Source organism: Callospermophilus lateralis, unplaced genomic scaffold, assembly GCF_048772815.1.
Source record: "Callospermophilus lateralis isolate mCalLat2 unplaced genomic scaffold, mCalLat2.hap1 Scaffold_551, whole genome shotgun sequence".
Lineage (NCBI taxonomy): Eukaryota > Metazoa > Chordata > Mammalia > Rodentia > Sciuridae > Callospermophilus > Callospermophilus lateralis.
Window position 1 is genome coordinate 765,604 of NW_027514479.1, and position 21,164 is coordinate 786,767.

Below are 21,164 nucleotides of genomic sequence, written 5' to 3' on the forward strand. Positions count from 1 at the left end.
GAACTACAAACTTGCTGGCAACTTTCTAATTAGCCCATTGAGTAGGGTTGACTGCTTAAGAGCTTGTAATTATTTTATTTTTAGCAAAATTTTGTCATAAGGTAACATTGTGGAAGCAGTAGTCATAGAAGGTTTACTCTTAAAGATTTTCTTTCTCTAAAAGTCTTTGAAAGGAGCCATGTTGAAATGAAATGGATAAATTGCAAGAGCTTTCAATTTTTTTCTGAGAAGATAAATGGATCTGTAACTGCATTTCAAATTTGGAAGTTCTTTCTAGAATTATTTGAATGAAGGGTTTTGGCTGCTGATGGGAGGGGTGTAAGACTAATAGAAATGATGCTGTAAGTATGCTGTTTGCACACCATTAAACCTAATGAACTATGAATATGTGTCTTGCGATCGTCATCTCTCCAGTCACTGCAATGGGTAAAGTTCTGATACTGAGGGGGTATATTTTACCTTGAAACATTTGGAACACTAAAATCTAAGAGTTTGATTGTTCCAGTATTTCTATGATTTGTTTAAAGTAGTTGGAGACTAATTTCAAGACAGAACTGTATTATATTTTTATTATCATTGGCTAAAAATCAAAATCAGTGAGAAAGCTTTATTTTCATACAGTTATCTAAGACCTTAATTCATTATTTTCTCTAGTATAAAGACTCTTTTACAGATAGTTTCTCTTGCTCCTGGGTCGCTAAATGGATTTATGGTTGTGGATTACATCTTAACTGGTGCCTGATGTTAATTTCACCAGGCAACTGGTAGAACTTAAAACACTTTCTTGTTAAAATGATTCAGCAGAGGTCTTGCACTGTTCCATCAATCAAAAATCCATCTGTTCTAACAAGAAAATTTTATAGTTTACAAGTTGTTTTCTGAAAGTTTAGTGAGACTTACAGCTTTTACAACTCACCATTCATATAATATTGGAATAGATCATTGTATTAATCCATGGTGTTTATAGTGAGGTATAATAAATTGTACCTCTTTACATCTTAAAAATATATACATATATATACATATATACACACTTTGTGTGTGTGTGTGTGTGTGTGTGTGTGTGTGTATACATATATGGTGAGAGAGAGAATTCTAGATTCTCTAAAAGGGCATTGAAATGATTTCAACAGTATTCATTGGCTAACATTTTAAAATAACTCCACAGCCGCCAAAGTTCAATGAGAATACAATTTCAAATTAATACCTAAAATGTCCACATCCTTTCAGAATGTGCCCTTTAGCAGCCACACCAATGAGTATCTTGGAGAAAGTTTGATCTCTCTCAGGCAGGGACTCAACATTTCCTCTCAAATTATCAAGATATTAGACCAAAATTGAAAAAAGATACCAAATGCACATGGTTCTTCAGTACAGGCTGTGTCATTTAAAACTTTTTCAGCAGCAAGTATTATCAGATTCAACTAAAAATTGCTGAAAGAATAAGGAACTATGACCTCGTATAAATAGATGGTCAGGTAGAAGTTTCCAGACCTCATTACATCAGTGGCCTAGAGAATCTCAAATACTTAATTGTTTTAATCCTTTGATGTACCAGTGCTCATTGTTAGTCAGCCAGTATCCATAGATGTGACCCTGTTTGGGGTCAACGTTACAGAATAACTCTCAGCATTGTTCCTTCACCAAACATCTAAAACTCAAAAGGGAAACAAGGTGAGTATTCCACTAAGATGGATGAAACCACTTCCAGAAGCCTATGGATGACATTCTCAAAACAGAACTTGTATGCATTTGCACACACAAAAAATCTTTCCTAGAGCAATCAATGTGGAAAAAAGTAAATATATCATGATATCCAGAAATGAAGACTTACCATTTAGGTAACTATATGGTGGACACCTGATGTCTGAGTAAATCTGTCCTTACATTAATTACGAAAAATTGGGAAAGGATGTCTATTGGTAGGCAACCAGTAGTGCTTACCGGAGCATTATTATAAAGGGACCATGAGAAAATATCAAGAGGAATTTAAAAAGAGGAAAAATGGGATGAGAAAAGAGGGTTTGTTCTGAAGACCTGAGGGAGAATTTTGCTACTATCTCTCATTTGCAAAAATTCATCACTTTTCTTGTTTCTTATTTATTCCAATGATCAGCATTGTTGCAAAATTCAGAGAAAATTCTTAATAAGATGAGAATTTAAACATAAAATTCATTTTTATTATGAAAGATTGCCACAGTCTGGCTGGGCACAAATCATGAGCCACTTGAAGATTCAAACAGGAACAAACTTTATTTCTAGAACTCACGCCTCCGGCCACCCACCCAAACTCTCCAGGAATTCCCCAGAGCTCCACTGGAACTTCGGAGCACTCAACTGGAACTCAACCCAGGAACTCCACCCGGGAACTCTCTAGGAACTCTGCAAGAGCCCAACTGGAACTCAACCAACCCATGGGAACTCTCTAGGAACTCCATGAGAGCTCAAAAACAGCGGGCACCGGAGGCAGCAGGAACCGCTCCTTCTGGCAAAATGCCAGGCACCATCTTGACCTGGCCGTGGCTCTTAACAAAAGATGGCAACATAATCCTTTTTAGCATTTTTCAACAAATAACAACTATACTGAAAGTATCCTTATATCAGATAAGAAGAGAATGAATTGTTTAAAATATTGGGATTATAAAGAATTTCTGTTACATTGTAAATGAAACTTCTAGTTCAGGTCACAAAAAATGCTAGTCTTAAAATCCTATCAATGTGTGTTCCATTTTTCCATTAAAAATTAGCAGTATCACCTAGAAGTTCAAAACTAGCAAACTATGGCTTGGTTGTTGTTAAGAATCTTATCTGCTTTAATTTAAAGGAGAAGTCTTAGGTCAGCATGTTTTAGCCCACAGCATCACGAACAACTTTAAAAGCAAGAGTAATACCATAGTTAATAGTCTTTACCTAGTAATTACAACAAAGATACTTCACAATTTAAAAATGAGCTGGGGATTCAGTAACAGGAAAATGTTCTCTCCACAAAGTTCATTAGATACTGACACATCCAATATGAATGTGGCAGAAGTTCAGCTTGATTCATGCCGCAGCCTGGCTGGCTGGGCAAAATAACCCGGGGGGTGACGAACAACTTGTGTACGTTGATACAGAAGGAGTGGAGCCCTTTATTGTAGGACAGGAGTGGTATTTATACATTTTACACAGCTTATCTAATTAGCATAAAATAGATACAGCAGTCAACCAATAAGGAATCTCCACACTTAATGGCTTGCTTTTGTTACTTGACAAACCACTCCCTCCGGCATTTTGCCAGGTACCATGCAGACTTGTTTACAGACTTTAACATTTCTCTGGCAAAATACCAGATGCCATCCTGACTTGTTTACAGACCTTAACAGATTCACAAACAGACCTGCCTCATTTTTACCTCTGAAATCACCCAGAAGTCATTTGTTATGGTTTGGATATGAGATGTCCCCCAAAAGCTCACATGTGAGACAATGCAAGAATGTTCAGGGGAGAAATGATTGGGCTGTGAAAGTCTGAACCTAATCAGTGAATTAATCTCCGTTGGAGGCAGGTGGGGTGTGGCTGGAGGAAGTGGTTAATTGGGGGCATGGCTATGGGGTATATATTTTGTATCTGGAGCTGGAGTCTCTCTTTCTGTTTCTTGAGCACCATGTTCTGCCTTGCCTGGCGCCTTGAGGAATGAAGCCAGCCTTCTCTGCACTGATTTCTCTGAAACCATAAGCCCTAAAATAAACTTTTCCTCCTCTACAGTTGTTTTGGTCAGATCCTTTAGTCAAACAGCTAAAAAACTGACTAAAACAGCATCCTTACAGCCAGCAGATATAGCCAAAATGACATGATCATGGCGCCTGTTAAAAACGGATCCCTCAAGTTGACTCCATTTGGAAAACTCTTGCTTCCCTCAATTGTACTAAGTTTTCCATTGCCTTTTATTTTGTACCTCTTTAGTATAAATGCCTTTGTATTTAATACCAGAAGATGCAAGTGAAGATTTTCAATCTCTTCTAATTTTGTTGCCCACTTTGTTCATTTGGCCTGGGTGAGTCATTGACTAGGTGCTTATTGTTACAGGACAGATAACGTGAAAGTAGTAATGAAGTTGTCTTAACATCTTGAGAAATCTTTTTTTTTTTTTTTTTAATCCTCTAGAGTACTACATATATTTTCTCCTTGGTTCCTAAATAGGTCTTGCAATTTCACCTCTTTATACAACATTTACTAATAGAAAAGAAATTAAAAAACACAACTATGCTCTTACTTAAACACTAAACCTTAATTGACTGCTGTTGGTCTCTGTTCCAAAAATTTAAGTAGAATTTGTTTTGTTTTTGACTCACTCGCACACCATGTGTCCCTCCGCGCGCAGCACGGGGGACTTTTCGGTGGGGATTTTGGGCGCCAACCAGACGCGGCATTTTCAGAAAATAGCGCCCTGTGCAGCTGAAGTGCTTAGTGTGTAGCGGGGCTGCGTCAGCCCGGCCAGGTACGAGGCGCCTCGGGTCCCCGCACCACCTCCTGCTGCTCCCCCGTCGCAGCTCCGGAAGCTTTTCCAGATGTCCCTGGTAGATTTGGGAAAGAAGCTTTTAGAAGCAGCACGAGCAGGTCAAGATGATGAAGTTCATATTTTGATGGCAAATGGAGCTCCTTTTACTACAGACTGGCTGGGAACATCTCCACTTCCATCTTGCAGCACAATATGGGCATTATTCCACTACAGAGGTACTACTGTGAGCTGGTGTAAGTAGGGATGCCAGAACCAAAGTGGACCGAACACCATTACACATGGCAGCTTCTGAGGGCCATGCCAGCATAGTAGAGGTTTTACTTAAGCATGGTGCTGACGTTAATGCAAAGGACATGTTAAAAATGACAGCTCTGCATTGGGTCACAGAACACAATCATCAAGAGGTGGTGGAACTTTTAATCAAATATGGTGCTGATGTACACACGCAAAATAAATTTTGTAAAACTGCATTTGATATTTCAATAGACAATGGAAATGAAGATTTATCAGAAATATTACAGATTGCTATGCAGAACCAAATCAACACAAACCCAGAGAGTGCTGACACTGTGACGATACATGCTGCAACACCACAGTTTATCATTGAACCTGGAGGGGTGGTGAACCTAACAGATGAAACGGGTGTGTCTGCTATTCAGTTTGGAAACTCCTCTACATCAGTATTAGCTACGCTAGCTGCCTTAGCTGAAGCCTCTGCTCCGTTGTCCAATTCGTCAGAAACTCCAGTTGTGGCCACAGAAGAAGTGGTTACTGCAGAATCTGTGGATGGTGCAATTCAGCAAGTAGTTAGTTCAGGGGGTCAACAAGCCATCACAATAGTCACAGATGGAATTCAGTTTGGAAATTTGCACTCCATTCCAACCAGTGTAATAGGTCAGCCCATCATTGTGACCATGCCAGATGGATAGCAAGTGTTAACAGTACCAGCAACAGACATTGCTGAAGAAACTGTTATAAGTGAAGAACCACCAGCTAAGAGACAATGTATCGAAATAATTGAAAACCGGGTGGAATCTGCAGAAATAGAAGTAAGGAGTCTTTTACCCGGAGAGAGAAGCTCTTCAGAAACAGCTGGATGAAGCAAATCGAGAAGCACAAAAATATCGACAGCAGCTTCTTAAGAAAGAACAGGAAGCCGAGGCTTACAGACAGAAATTAGAAGCTATGACTCGTCTTCAGACTAATAAAGAAGCTGTTTAGTTAAAATGAACATGTAGTTTAATTTTGCTTTTGGTCAAGAAAGAATGCAATCTTGAACAGTATACAAAAAGAGTACAGTCGTGGGAATACAGGAAATAGAAGAGACTGCAGATCAATAATTGGACTTAAGCCATTAGCTCTGAATTCTTGTATCATAAACTTTACTTTAGAAGTTGTGAAATGTATTTAAAACTGAACTCTGTAAATAGTTTTTTTTTTTTACAGTTCCATGAGTTGATAAAAGATTGTTGAAGAGATCCAAAAACACAATAAGCCACTGTTATTGAGCTTCTTTTTGATTTTTAGTATGAACCTAAATTTCTCAGAGACAGAACAGTTTAAGGGTGATCATTGTTGATTAGACCAAATGTTGTGTAATAATTATGGTGGACTAATGCTGGAATTACTCCTGTAGGTATAAACTTCTATGTGAAGAAAAGATTTCTCCCAGGAAATCTTTGTACAGCTTTAAGTTGTCTCAGATTCTCTGAAAACATTTTTTAGAAAGCAAATTTTTATGTTTGTTCAATTTCAGCTATACCCAAGTAGATTTACATGTATATGAAGCAAATATTTTTTAAACTTTCTGTTTGTACATATTCTGCATGTTTTATAATTTCAAAATGCATCACTTGCATAGATATTTTTCCCACAAAGATGATGAAAGCTACCAGAAAAAAACAAACAACAACACACAAACCTTTTATTCTGTAGGTAATTGAAACCAAGTAAACTAGCAGTTGGTTTTATTGGAATGACAATGTTCTTAAAAGGAGCAGCTTACAAGATAACTTGAATAATTTGCAAACTCTGGAAAATCTATGCTTTTTTGAAAATTTTATTGTGGGGACGTGAAACTGTATTTGTGCCTTCCATCATGATTTCCACATGAAAGCACTTTAAGGCACTGGATTTTAAGATAATGTTTTTTTGAAAACTCAAATGTGTATGGGTTTCTGAAGTATTTCATGGACTTATTTTCCCCCAGGAAATTATTCTTATGGAAAAAAATTGCTTATGTATGTAGAACAAGAACTTTTTGTACTACAGTGATGCTATAGATATGTCTGATGTAACTAACACTTTTCCCTGTGAAAGCTCCATGTCTATGTTGTAACCTGCTCTCATCACAATATTCTTGAATTCTACAGTGTATGGTCCTTAAACTCTGAAGACTGTTCATTCTTTTTTGTAAAACATAACTTTAAGCCCTTTTTTCTTTATTTATTTTTTAATGTTTTATTGCTTTATGAAAATGTTTAACCCTAATAACCCTCTAGATTACCTATACTGTATAAAGAAGCAATTGCCCTTAAAACTGTACTCTGGCCTACTTTTGTATTTTACAATTAAATATCTTTTCCACATAAAAAATTGTTTTGTTTTGTTTATATGGTTCTATTATACTTACTTTTTATCCTGGATTTCACATTTTATGGAATTATGGTTAAAATGATTTTATATTTCATTTATTTTGATAGTTCAGATATCAAATCTTTGCTTCCATTGGCCCCATAAATATGCACTTTGTGATCAGACCACACTTATCAAAGCATGTCTCAAATAATAAAATATATCCTTAGTACTCATGAATGGACTCATCTTGCACAAAGAAAATTGGGTTAAAATTTTATTCCCCTAGGTCCATATGTAAACTTAGTGGGGCTTTTAGTATTGTGTAATCATTAATATCTGGTTGGATAAAAGAAACAGAAATGTGTAGGAAGGTTATTTTTCCAGCAAATATCAATGCAGAAGTATAGTAATCTACGTTCTAATACTGACAAAATACCTGAAATTAATAACTTAAGAAGAGTAAAGTTTTATTTTGGTTCATGGTTTCAGTCCACAGTTGGTTGGTTACTCACAGTTGGTTACTGTCCCTCTAGCATGGGACAGCACATGGCAAGAGCACATAATGAAGCAACTTGCTCAACTTGAGGAAACTGGGAAGTGAGAGAGAGAGAGAGAGAGAGAGAGAGAGAGAGAGAGAGAGAGAGGGAGGAATTAGAAAATATGGGAGTCTTGAATCTGCAATAACCTCATCTTCCACCTCTTAAAAGTTCTATTTAGTTCTGATAGCACCAAGCTGAAAACAAAGCCCTAACACATAGGCCTTTGTGGAACATTCCAGATTCAAATTATAGCATAAATGAATTAGGAAAAATATAAAGAATGTGTATCTTGCTTGCCTAGGAAACACTGTGGGGATTTAGGCATATCGGGCAGGATATTTGAAAAGACTCAACCCATGGAAAAGAATGCTATTGTAGACAAAATTTTCTAGAGAATGTCTTGAAAAAGTCATGTAATGGGCCAACCTGACAGTAATGCAGCATGGGCCAGCAGGCTCAAGACAAGGAGAACTTACAGTTCAGGGCCAATCCAATATCAATCTTCTGAAGATTTTTTTTCTTGTTTAGGATGATTGGTCTTTTTGTTCTATGTAGGCCTTCAACTGATTCAGTGAAGCTCATTTACATTGTAGAGGACAGTCTGCTTTCCACAAAGTTCACCAATTTAAATATTAATCCCATCCAAAAATATCCTTCAAGTTGTCCCCATAAACTAGTCTCCAAGTATACTATTACACCTGGCAAACACTGTTGAGAAGTGACTGAGTGATTTTGATATTCTATGGGGAGCCTAGAAACTAGTGATAATTAAGGAGAGAACTATTTATGTTATCAAACTGCAAGAAAAGTAATGGAGTTATGACAGTAGAATCAGAATCATTATTGTTCTTTAATTTCATACCATCATGTAATGCAAACTATTAAGACGAACCAAAAAAAATCTAGTTACCTATTGTCCTCTTTGTTTGTGTGGTAAGCATCATAAATTATAAACTGTTAAAATTTTAGGCAGCATCTGATGTACAATGTCTGTTGAACTGTCATGTTTAAATGATATTTTACTATTATTACTTTGCAGGGTGTAACCTTATGTTATAGCATTTAAGAGTGAGATGGAATTAGTCCACTTGGACATAAAACCAACTGCTAATTATGTGACTTTATATAAATTACTTTTTTTTCGCTATACTAGTGATTGCAACCAGAACCTTTCACATGATAGGCAAACACTCTAACACTAATATGTATTCTTTTACCCTATTAGTTCATTTTTCTGTGTTGCTATTTTTCTCTGTAAATGGAAATACTTAACATAAACTTCTTCCCATGATTGTTGATTAAATAAATGAAACAATTAATACTGAGCATTTGGCACATATTTTAGTACATAGCCAATAAACATTAATTTTGTTTTTGTTATTGTAAATTTAACTATATGACCAATTATCCAAGTGTTCAATTAATTGTGATTCATCCCTGTGTATGCATACATCACATGGTTGAAGACTGACCACAGGTTAATGTTTTAACATGAGTGAAAGGATGACTTAACATTAGCATAAATATGGGAAAATGAGAAGTGAAAGAAATAGTTAATAATACCTATGCTTTGCACTTAATTGGTGTATCATAAAGACAAATTAAGTTTCTGCAATAATGTTTCATATTCTGTATGCTATGAATAATATTCAGTAAATACCAGCATGCAAGGCTTGTTCTTTGTATGTGAATGCATTTTTTTCCCAAATCATTTATTTATCCATTTATTTATTCACCAGAAACCCTGTTTTCAAGTGACTCATACACCCAAGACACTTTTCTAGACATTGACCTTTTAAAATGAAAAATAGGAGCACAACAGGAGCTCCATTATTATAAGGGATACAGAGTAGCATATCAATAATTAAAATCACACACGTATACATTACTGTAAGGTGAATGATTATTCTTATGTATTAGTAATATACATTAAAATTCACATATATATTACAATCTGATGTTATATTACCAACTGAGTACAAGAGGACTTACTATGAATAATTATCTCAAAGATTATAATAAATATTGTATCCTTAAAAAAGTGTTCATTTATTTACAATACTTACTAGACTATACTGTTTGGAATTCACTGAGTCAGGCACTGGGTTGGGTGAGGAATGTAGAAAAGTGGAAAGAAATTAAATAAAATACTGATTTCAGAAAACTTAGGAATGGGGCAAGGACAACCATATGAAATGATCATGGTTCAAGAATGACCAAGGTCTGTCAGTGAAAGTATATCAGAAGAACAAAGGGAGTCCTCAAAGGGAGAAATGGAAGATCAAAAATAATGATGAATGAAGTCATAGGTGTCTATGTCGGAATAAAGGTATATGCTAATCATCATCATAGTTTTCAATTATATTGTTGCAGTAATATGTCCTCACTTTTATTTATGAATATCTTCATTGAATTGGCATTAATTTTATGAAAATACAAACTTTGATCATTTTTAATATTCTGTATGAGGAATGGAAAGTATGTGTAAAGTACATCTCTAAATTCAACTAGTATGACTGCCTCAAGGAAAACCCCTGTGTGATTAGGTTATGAGTTGACCTAACAGCATTTTTCATAGAACACAGTTTTTACTTGAAAGAATAACAAACTAAGGAACTATTGATATTTTGACTTGAATATTTGTCAGATAAAAATTAAGCAACTGATGCAATATGATTATTATAGCATAAAATTTTAGCTTTCAAGGGAAAGCTAAAATTTTGGAAAATTTTATCTGCAACTATAAGAGTGTCAATTCACAATATTTAGAGATTTTGGATGAGATTTTCAGTGCTATAAATAAATCAGATCATTTTGTATTTTATAATGAAATGTGTCAAACTTTATGATAGCTGCATAAAACAATGAACTGATATTTTCCAAATGATCAGTACAACATTATAAAATCATGAATGTGTAAAATACCCATTTAGGATGCATGAGTAATCAACAAATTTTAGTGCAATAGAGTATAAGAAGTGTGTTGTTAAAGGTTTTAGATTTCACAATGCCACAAATCTTTCAGAGATGACCACTTGTCAAGTTTTGGTGTTATATAAAAGAAGAATATTCATAGTCTTATGCAAAGGCTATTAAAATATCCCTCCATTTTCCAACTACATATCTTTGAGTGTGAATTTGATTTGTTTTTCAACATACTGCAAGCAAAACAACATATTGCAACAGATTGAATGAAGAAACAGATAATCTGAGAATCCAACTTTCTTCTCTTAAATCTCACATCAAAGAAATAGGCAAAATATAAAATAATACCAGTCTTCTATTTTCAAAAATAGTTATTGTTCATAAAGTTATGAATACATGCTAACATACAATAAATTTATTATTGCCAATCTAAATAAGTTAGTAAATTAGTATATAAATCTCTGAAGTTTTATAACAGATTTAATACACATAAATAAAAACTCCTTTGAAACCATGTGCCAGTAATCAATTCATTGATTTTTCAGCATTAAATTGAGTCTATTTCCCTGCTCTGTGATAATTTAACTGTGCCCTGTTAATGTTTCCCTTTTGTCATTCTGGAACAAACTATGTTTGTCTGTAAGGACAGTGTAGTGATGAAGGGAATTTTTCTACCTGCCTCTTGTGTGGCTTCATTGTTGGCTCCTGGAGAATGTGGCTTCTGTAGGTCTGAACTCAGATGATTGTAGCTGGATCCCTGACACTGCAGCACGTATATGCTGGGTAAAGTCACTGCTCCCAACATTTTCTCTTCAGATTTATGTACTTGTGCATATATTACAGGCCACACTGAGCTGCCATCAAGTGAGCAGAGCACCCACAATTGTCCAAAGTCCAGCATGTTGTACTAATTTCCTACAGAGATGTTCCTCTTCTCTCAGTGGTATCTACAGTGGTGCTCTGCCTCTCCCCAGAGCCTGGCCACTTGCTCCAACTCACGTGCAGTCCGGAGTTTCTTTCTACTCCCTGTGGACCAGCTTTGTCTCAGGTAACTCAGTAGAGGTCTTTACCACCCAGTAAGCAGCTACCAGAACTTTTTCAAAAATTGTAAGCCCCAAACTTGGAACAGTTCTCCACCCAAATTTGTCAAAAAGCCTTTGTATTGAATATCTCCTATTTATATTATTGTGTGGTTTCTGACATCTGATTGGAGCCAGACTTCTTAATAATTTCTAAGTAAAAAAAGTAAAAATTAAAAATTTCTAGTAAAAATGGTCCTGAGACCAAAAATTTGGAGAATAATTACTATATGTTGTAGTGAGAAAAAATGGAGGGGATGACTGCTACATAGAGCACGTAGGGAAGAACATCATTTGAAGTTCTTGTCCCACTAGTTATAAATAAAACCCACTCCAATAATAATAGTGGCCTGAAGACTAAAATGTCTTCTAAAATGGAAGGAGAAGTCCTCTTGTGGTTGTAAATTTTAGAGTACTCTCTTTTATACACGTATGCTTTTAATTAACAAAACTAGCACAGATTCTGGAAGATTTCAAAACTAGGTACTGATCTTTTCCCCAAACCCATCTCTTTTTTCTATATTTTGCTTTTGGAATAATTCCCCAGGATTTGATCACTTCTCTCCAACATTATCACTATCACTCCTGGACCAAATTATCACCATTTCTTGCTTGTATAGTGAAAATTATGTGTAAGCTGAGCCCACACTTCTGCCCGGCTAGGCTAATATATACATAGAAGGCTAATATTTTTATAACACTGATACTTATAAAATTTAAGGAAATAATACCTCTCTCCCTAAACAAATCTTCCAGGGTTCCCTCATATGACTCAGATTAAAATTCAGAAGCTTTACAATGGCTTATGATTTTCCACACCAACTTACCTTCATTGCCTCTACTCTTACTTCATTTGCTACTTTCACTGTCACTTCCATTCCAGCCATATTGTCCTTCTTGGAACCACAGGTGAATTATGTATCATTATCTTAACACATACAAATTACTTGATGGAATAAAAAAACTTCTAAATATTTAAACATATAGATTTACCTCTGTATTTATATAGTTCAGCACTATGAAAAAATACCACAAACAGTTGCTTAATAAATCTTTTTTTTAATAAAAGAATAAACCACAGTCTGAGATGAAATGGCTAGAGAAACTAGACTGAATTTAAAACTATGCTTTTTCTGAAGTAAATACCAATTTTAAATCCACCTCTATTTGTGAATATTTTCTTACTTTATACATCCATGGGGAAATATTGTAGTTTCCTTCCATTTTAAAATTATATTCATATGATTATGTCAGAATTGAACTATTAGTTTGTTCACCAAGGCATTGAATTAAATCATTCACTGAACATTAATTAAGCTCCTTTTTACATTTAAGATACTTTTTAATTAAAGTGTAAGCCAAGAAAATGAAAATGTGATCCTTGCCAGTAATGTGGTAAACAAAATAAGTTATATAGCAGATAATTTCACCATCAAAATGGCCAGATTGAGCACACATTAAAATCATTGTGTGCACACGAAACCCAGGGAAATACAACAAAATAAATATTAAAACCGATCAATAAACATACAGCTAGGGCCAAAAAAGAAAGGAATACCAAAAGTGCCTAATCTTTGTACTATGTTTGAAAAATGAGCATTCGGTTGAAATTTATCACAAGAGTAGTACACTAAGGACCCAAATGCAATGTCATGGCCCACAAGGGAGATTAGCACAGCCTATACTGCAAATGGGAGAACTATGTGTCAAATGCACTGATAGGCAAACAGTGCCTAAGGAAATTTGCTAACTCAGAAGCAGATTTTAAGTAGCACAAAACAAACAATGTGGACCTCATTTTCATTTATCTAGCAGGACATAAAAAGAAAAATCACACATGACCCAGAAAACCTACAAAATAAAAAAAAAAAAGAAAGAGAACAGTGAGATTATGAATCAGCACAGTCTTTGGGGAAAGTTAGAATTTTAAGTATTTTTATGGCAAAAGTAGAATTTGGACTGATGGAGGAGACAGAAATATTTCACCCTACCAGGAATGAAGAAGAAATAAAGATGTAGCCGTTATAAAGGATATGGGGAAGACAGCTTCTGGAACAAAGGATTGATACTGGAAGAAAAAGTTAAGCTGCTTCTCAGCAAAAGAAATAATCAGTGAGGTGAATAGAGAGCCTAAATGTTGAGAGCAAATTTTACCACTCGCACATCAGATAGAGCACTAATCTCTAGGGTATATAAAGAACTCAAAAAGCTAAACACCAAAAAATATAACCCAGTCAATAAATGGGCCAAGGAACTGAACAGACACTTCTCAGAAAATGAAATACAATCATCTCTAGCAATTAGAGAAATGTAAATCAAAACTATGATTTCATCTCACTTCAGTCAGAATGGCAGCTATAAAGAATACAAACAACAATAAATGTTGGCAAGGATATGGGGGAAAAGGCACACTCATACATTGTTGGTGGAACTGCAAATTGGTGCAGCCAATTCGGAAAGCAGTATTCAGAATCCTTGGAAAACTGGGAATGGAACCAACATTTGACCCAGCTATTCCACTCCTTGGTCTGTTGGAGCCACCCTCCAACAGAGATTAGGGAGAGCACTAGACCAGCTAGTGTCTCCAGGGCTGAATGAGATGATGAGTGTCATGACCCGGCCCCTGGCACCTCACCTGGCCAAAAATCACACCAAGTCGGGATTTGAGTCAACCTTGATGGCGTAGCAACTCAAATTTATTACGTGGGGAGTGACTTTTATAGCTGAGGAAAGCAGGAAGTAGAGGAGAGATGAGGCGGGACCCAATAAGAAATATGCATGTCCCTGTTGCTAGGAATTTATTCTAATATCCTGCTACGTTTGCGGAAGCTGATTCTCATAACTGTACAGGAATGTACACAGAAATATCACAAGACCAGAGTCATAAGACTGTTTCCTCACATATCTACAACTCTGTGGCAAGTATATGCCCCAACATTGGTCTATACCCAAAGGACTTAAAAATAGCATACTACAAGGACACAGCCACATCAACGTTTATAGCAGCACAATTCACAACAGCTAAAATGTGGAACCAATCTAGATGCCCTACAGTAGATGAATGGATAAAGAAAATGTGGTATATATACACAATGAAATATTACTCAGCAATAAAAGAGAATAAAATCATGTCATTTTCAGGTAAATGGATGGAGTTTGAGAATATAATGGTAAGTAAAGTTAGCCAATCCTAAAAAAATGACAAATATTTTCTATATTTTCTCTGATATAAGGAGGCTGATTCGTAGTGGTATTGGGAGGGAGAACATGAAAGGATTAGATGAACTCTAGATAGGGTAAAGAGGTGGGAGGGTGAGGGAGAGGGCATCAGGATAGAAAAGTTTGTGGAATGAGATGGATATCAATATGCTAAATACATGTATGAAGACATTAATTGTGTGAATACACTTTGTATACAGCCAGAGACATGAAAAATTGTGCTCTATATGTGTAATATGAATTGTAATGCATTCTGCTATCATATATAACAAATTAGTATTAAAAAATAAATTTAAAAAATAGAAAAAGAAAAAAGAATTAAAATCTAAGGAAGACAAAAGTAAAAAAGGTTTGAGAAATTTGGATTTGAGCTAATAGTTCTTAGGAAATGCTTGTGGATTGATTAGCAGATAAGGACTAATCTTTAGTGAAATACATCCAAATTTAAAGACAATTGGAAGAGCATCAGTAAGTAATAGAGGGAGAAATTTTGTATGTAAAGATGATTAGTGAATACTTTCACAGATCTAAAGAGTTTTGGGGGGTGAGAGGAAGGGTTTCATAATTTATTTAACATCCTTCAAGGTATGAGTATTTAGTTTTTTTCCATTATTTTACAATTATAAATAGTGCTGCAATATTTTATATATATATATATATATATATATATATATATATATATATATATATATATATATATAGTAGTTTTGTATTGTTAAAAGTGTATCTTTAGTAAATTCCTAAAAATAAGATTTCTGGATCAAAAGGTGTTATGGTTTGTATTTGAGGTGTCTTCCAAAGAGCTCATATATTAGGCAATTCTGGAATGTTGAGAGGTGCAATGATTATGAGTCCATTTGATTAATGGATAATTTGATTGGATTACAGAGTGGTAACAATAGGCAGGTATGGCATGGCTGGAGGAAGTAGGTCACTGAGGTCACGGCCTTGAATTTGTCCCTGGCTCCTCCCTCCCTCCCTTTCTCCTTTCCCAGCTTCCATGAGCTGAGAACAGCTTTCCTTCAATATGCCCTTCCACCATGTTTCTGCCTTGGAGCCAGCTGACCATGGACTGAACCTATGAAACTGTGGATCCAAAAAATGAACTTTTCCTCTCCTAAGTTGTTCTTGTGATGTATTTTGGTTTCCATGTTTTGTTTTCTCTAAAAATATCACAAGATTGCTCACTGTCAAATAGTAGGATATTATGGTATATTTCAGCTTATATAAACAAACACTCCTAGGGTTAATTTACATTATTTTATGGTATGCATGCAAATAGTCTTTACTAATATTAAATTATTCTTTTTTTGATGCTACAAACAATTTTTGCATGGCCTAATATGCAGGAAATGACAGAGACCAAAGGCTGAAACTTGAACTTGTGCAGAACTCTTGAAGGTCAATTGGTGAGGCGCATGTAAATACAAGTAAAATTTAACAGGATGGGAGGGTGGGTGGAAGCAAAATTCACACAAAATCTTAAAGTCCATAAGAAGGCAGTACTAAGTCATAAAATATGCTCTATTAGAGTGAAATAGGTCTCAGATTTGTGACTTCACCTTGTGACCTAGAACAAACCCTTGACTGTTTCAAAGTTTGGTGGCTTCCTCTTACACAAAATAAGGCTGTTCTGGGATTAACTGAAAGAATGGAAGTTGGCAAGAGTTTGGTACACAAAAACATGTGGTAGATATATTATCAGTTTTCTGAGACATCATCTTTACATGTTCAGCTGATCTGCGAAATATTACTTTGTGGTAGTAAAGATGTAGACAAAGCAAATAATTTATTTTCTAAAAGCCAAGTTATTCCAGTACAATTCAAAATGAATCTATATGAATACTTTCAGATAACTCTTAGACTTGCAAATTTTGAACTATCTGTTCTGGAAATCCGGATTCTTGGCACATTGTACATTTATTTATCTTTCTTTTCCAACACATGCAGAGATAGATAAATGGTTCCTTTTAAATTAATACAGTTCTAAAGATTTTTGAAAAAGAAAATCCCCAGGTTGTTAGAATCTTAATTTTATATATTTTCTTTAGTTAAACATTTTAAAACTGGTTACCAAGTAATGAATATCATCTATGGAAGTTTTAGTTAATGGCTCAGATTTGTTTTTACTTTTCCTCTTGAGTTATAAGGTCTAAGTACTCTCTCCCTTGAAACAGGATTGATTCAGGAAACTTTTTTAGGTAAATCTGTTACAGTCTTATTCTATCAAAAGATCTGCTCTGGGAGTTCCCAAACAAATGCACTGGGAACGAGCTGTTGTCTTTTAAAAACAGCAAGCCTTGTGAACTAGAACAAGCCCTTAACTGTCTGAACCTGAGATATAAATGCATGCACAATGGTCTCAGTTATGTTAGGTATGTGCTCAGTTTGAGATAGTTCTTATGCAGCAAGAATAATAGGAAGAGAATTTTGTATGTTTAGATGAAATGAAGTCATTAAAAAGAAATTAAATTGGGACAAAAAAATCAAAAATCAAAACTATGAGGCAAAAATCTAAAGCAAGTCATTAGGTTTGCAACTGGATCTTAGTTGGATGCTCAAATGGGACTTGAGGAGACTTTGGGGAGTGCTTACAGGAAAGTTGGGAAGCTCTTATTTGCAGGAGGAAAAAAACTAGCTTTCTTGTTAAGTAGTGTAGAAAGTGAAACACAATTGGCACCTGAAGTAACAAGGAAAACAATGTACCTAATGAATCCACAGATCTGGTTTAAGAAATTTCCAGGCAACAGTTTGAAGTGTCAGTTGTTTTCTTGTACCTGTGCATCATCAGTATAGAGAAAAAGCATTCAAAGAAGGGCTTACTTAATTTTCAGGCAGAATTTAGAAATAATATTTAAAAGTCAGGGCTTGCTGTTTTTAAAAGACAACAACTCATTTCCAGTGTATTTGTTGGGCACTACCAGAGCAGATCTCTAGAAAGAATAAGACTGTAGCAGATTTACCTGGAAAACTTCTGAGTTAAAAAAGGATGCAGCCTTAGAACAAGAGAAGATCTAGAAGACCTTGATGCAGACATAATACCTGTGAAGAACAGAGGGAAGGAAGGAGGGTTGGATAAGCAGTGATGAAATGACAGCACAGTGTTGAGTCATCTTTTTTTTTCAGATTAAAATTGTTCTATGAAAATCAATTCTGCGGTAAAAGGTGGTTGTTAGCAGCTGGGATCATTGGTCAATTATACTCCCTGCATCAGAAAATCTGGGTCATGTGCCGCAGTCTCGCTGGGCACAAATCACGAGCCACTCACAGCTTTGTAGATTTAAACAGCAATTCTTTATTCCCAATCTCACACCGGCCTTCTACAAACATGCTCTGGGGAAATCCATGTTCTCTGCCCAAATCCACACTCCGCCCAAATCCACTACTCCTGGGCTTCTGTCTCCCAAATATACTGTCTGACCCTAAGAACTCAAGAGGAACTCAGCAGCAGGATACGCCCTATTCTAAAGGGAGAACACCCTAATCACCTATTATGCTAAACCACCCTATTCTAAAGGGGGAACACCCTAATCTCCTATTATGCTAAACCGGAGACACCCTAAACAGGGATCTGCCCTGGTCCTTGAACAAGGTTACCTTTCAAGAGTCCTTCCACTAGACAGCATGGGAGTAGCTGGCAAGGAAATTGTCATACCTACTTGGCTGATGGCTCCCAACAGTCATGCATTTTCTTATTCACTGGAATCCACAATTTACACTGCACAGATTTACTTAACCCACATGTTCAGAGAGCAGCTCCTCCTTTCTTAGTAGGGGTCAATTTAGAAAGAGGGTCTAGTGGAGTCAACTATAATCCCCATCACTGTTTCTTATTGTAGAGCTGCAAGTAGTAGTCCTCCTTTCCCTCCTCCATATCCATTCCATCTTTCACTCTTAACTTTTCCTTGCTAGTCTTGGTGCCTGATTAGTGCCCAAACCTTCATTCCTGAGGGGATGAATCCTTGGCATTTATGCCCTTTTCTGATCTGAGTTTTTGACAATGCTCATTAACAGTTAAAATGTAACAAGAGAATTCCAGGAGGCAAAAACAGCCAGGGATACAAAATTATGTGACCAGTTGATAATAGCCAGTTTTTCCCACAATATGGGCTCATGGATGGAGTGATCATGGAGGTAGAGATGGAAGATATATATGTATGTATATAAGCTCAAAAGCACAAGCTGAATAATAAGCAAAGTTAGCTATTGTTGCTTTTGAATGTCCAACTTATCAGTAATAGAGATGAACTCTATTTTCCAATATGGCACTATTCCTAAAGGTGATGGCCCAGGCTTTATTGTAATTGCCTGAGTTTATAACCTGGATTCCATACATACTACAAGTTTCCACTGCTTGTCCTTCTTCTTGTTCTACAGATTGAACACAGAGCACTCCACCACTGAACTATATCTCCTGCCCTTTTTATTTTAATTTTAAAATTTGAGATAGGGTCTCCTCTCTAAGCAGCCCAAGATGGCCTTAAACTTGCAATACTCATGCCTCAGCCTCCTGAGCAACTGGGATTGGGAGTGTGTGCCACCAGGCCTGGCTTCTATGTTCTTCTTCTAATCTGGTTCAATAATCCTTAGAAATTTGGTAACCCACATTTTAACTGCTGGTCTCTTTACACAAGAAGGCTTAAGTTCTCCCAGTGTTCTTTGATGCAAACCTGCCATACTTTCACAGTATTTTGTCTGAAGCAGCTTTTCAGTTATGCTTTTAGGTTGTTTCTTAAAAAAAAAGAAAGAAAGAAAAGAAAAGAAAAGAAATAAAGAAAAGAACTGTACATCTGCTTCTGGAGAGTGTAGCCTATGATAAAACCAATAGATCCAATAGTAATAGGTCCCCTCTAACCCCACCAGTGCTGTAAATGCCCAAGCCAGATGTTATCTTGTATGACATTCTTTCTTTAATCATTCCATAAGCATTTGAAAAATGGTATTGGCTGAGCATTTTGTGGAAGGAAGGGCTACCCATATTCATAGTGGGTTTACATATTTTTTTGAAAGAGTGAGAGAGAATGAGAGAGAAAGAGAATTTTTTAATATTTATTTCTTTTTAGTTCTCGGCAGACACAACATCTTTGTTTGTATGTGGTGCTGAGGATCAAACCCGGGGCTGCATGCATGCTACCTCTTGAGCCACATCCCCAGCCCGTAGGTTTTCATATTAAAGTAGGTGAAACATTGGCCTTTTCAGCATGGGAAAAGTCCAATGCAGCTGACTTGTCCCAAGAAGAAGTGAACACTGACCACTACCCAAGGATCTGTATATATTCTTTCCCCAGATCACCATTTTATGCTCAAAACTAGATTACTAAGTATCACTCAGATTTCTTCCCATCATGATTTTCTCTCTCCACTGTCTTTCATAGACACCTAGGGATGCCACTGTAATATAGTTACTTTTAATCTTTGGTTGGCTTCCATCTACCAAGCTAACCTATCTATAAATCAAGCTGGGAGTTTTCCTTTTCTGGTCTTACAAAGTTCCTCATATGGCCATATGGCAAACTGGAGCAGGGGTGTAATTGCACATCAGGTGGACGACATAAGGTTGTGGGCTTCCTCCTCTATGTTCTTTTAACCATTCAGAACCTTCTATATTATTCCAATTCTAGACTGGAGAAGTCTTTGTAAGTGTGAAATATGTGGTGGCAGATACAGAATGCAGCAATGTATTCTGTCTTCGGAATTTGAAATATATATCTAAAATAATTCTACTAAGCAGTTTATAGTTATAATATAATATATTTTGAAATGTAAAATACTATTTGGCACTTACTGTTGAGTTATTATTAAATAACCACCTAGAAATATTTGATTCTTAGGAAAAGGTGTAAAAGAATCATTATGCTGCTATAATTCATTTAGAAATATAAGTATCCACTGAACATTTTTAATGTTTAATAATTAATTCAAAAGGGGAAGTTCTGTATAGGGAATACTGTCACCCACTCATGGAGAAAAAGATTTGTATGTGTGAGAAAGTAACAAGCGGAAAGATGAGCTAAGGGAGAGGGAGAGGATCAGGAGAAGGAGAAAGGAGATGAGAAAGGAAGCACATGATGTGTGAAAACACTGAGAATACATGTTTTCATGGACCATATTTTCCTAAAATTATAGAATATGTAGCTACAGAGCCACGTGATTTCTCATTCATCAATTAAAATTTAGTCAATTTCACTTGGCTATATATTTTTTTTTTTTGAGCAGCAATATTTCCAGAGTGTAATGCTGTTTAGGTTCTCAGAAGGGCCTTTGAACAGCCTGTGGTGATTGAACAGACCTTAATTCAGTGAAATCTTGTTGACAGCTGAGAGCAGA

The 21,164-nt window shown here is 35.8% G+C and overlaps 1 pseudogene; it reads left to right on the forward strand.

Annotated features, from left to right (window-relative positions):
- Window positions 1-4,542: 4,542 nt before the first annotated feature.
- Window positions 4,543-5,719, forward strand: LOC143640683 (GA-binding protein subunit beta-1-like; annotated as a pseudogene).
- Window positions 5,720-21,164: the final 15,445 nt, after the last annotated feature.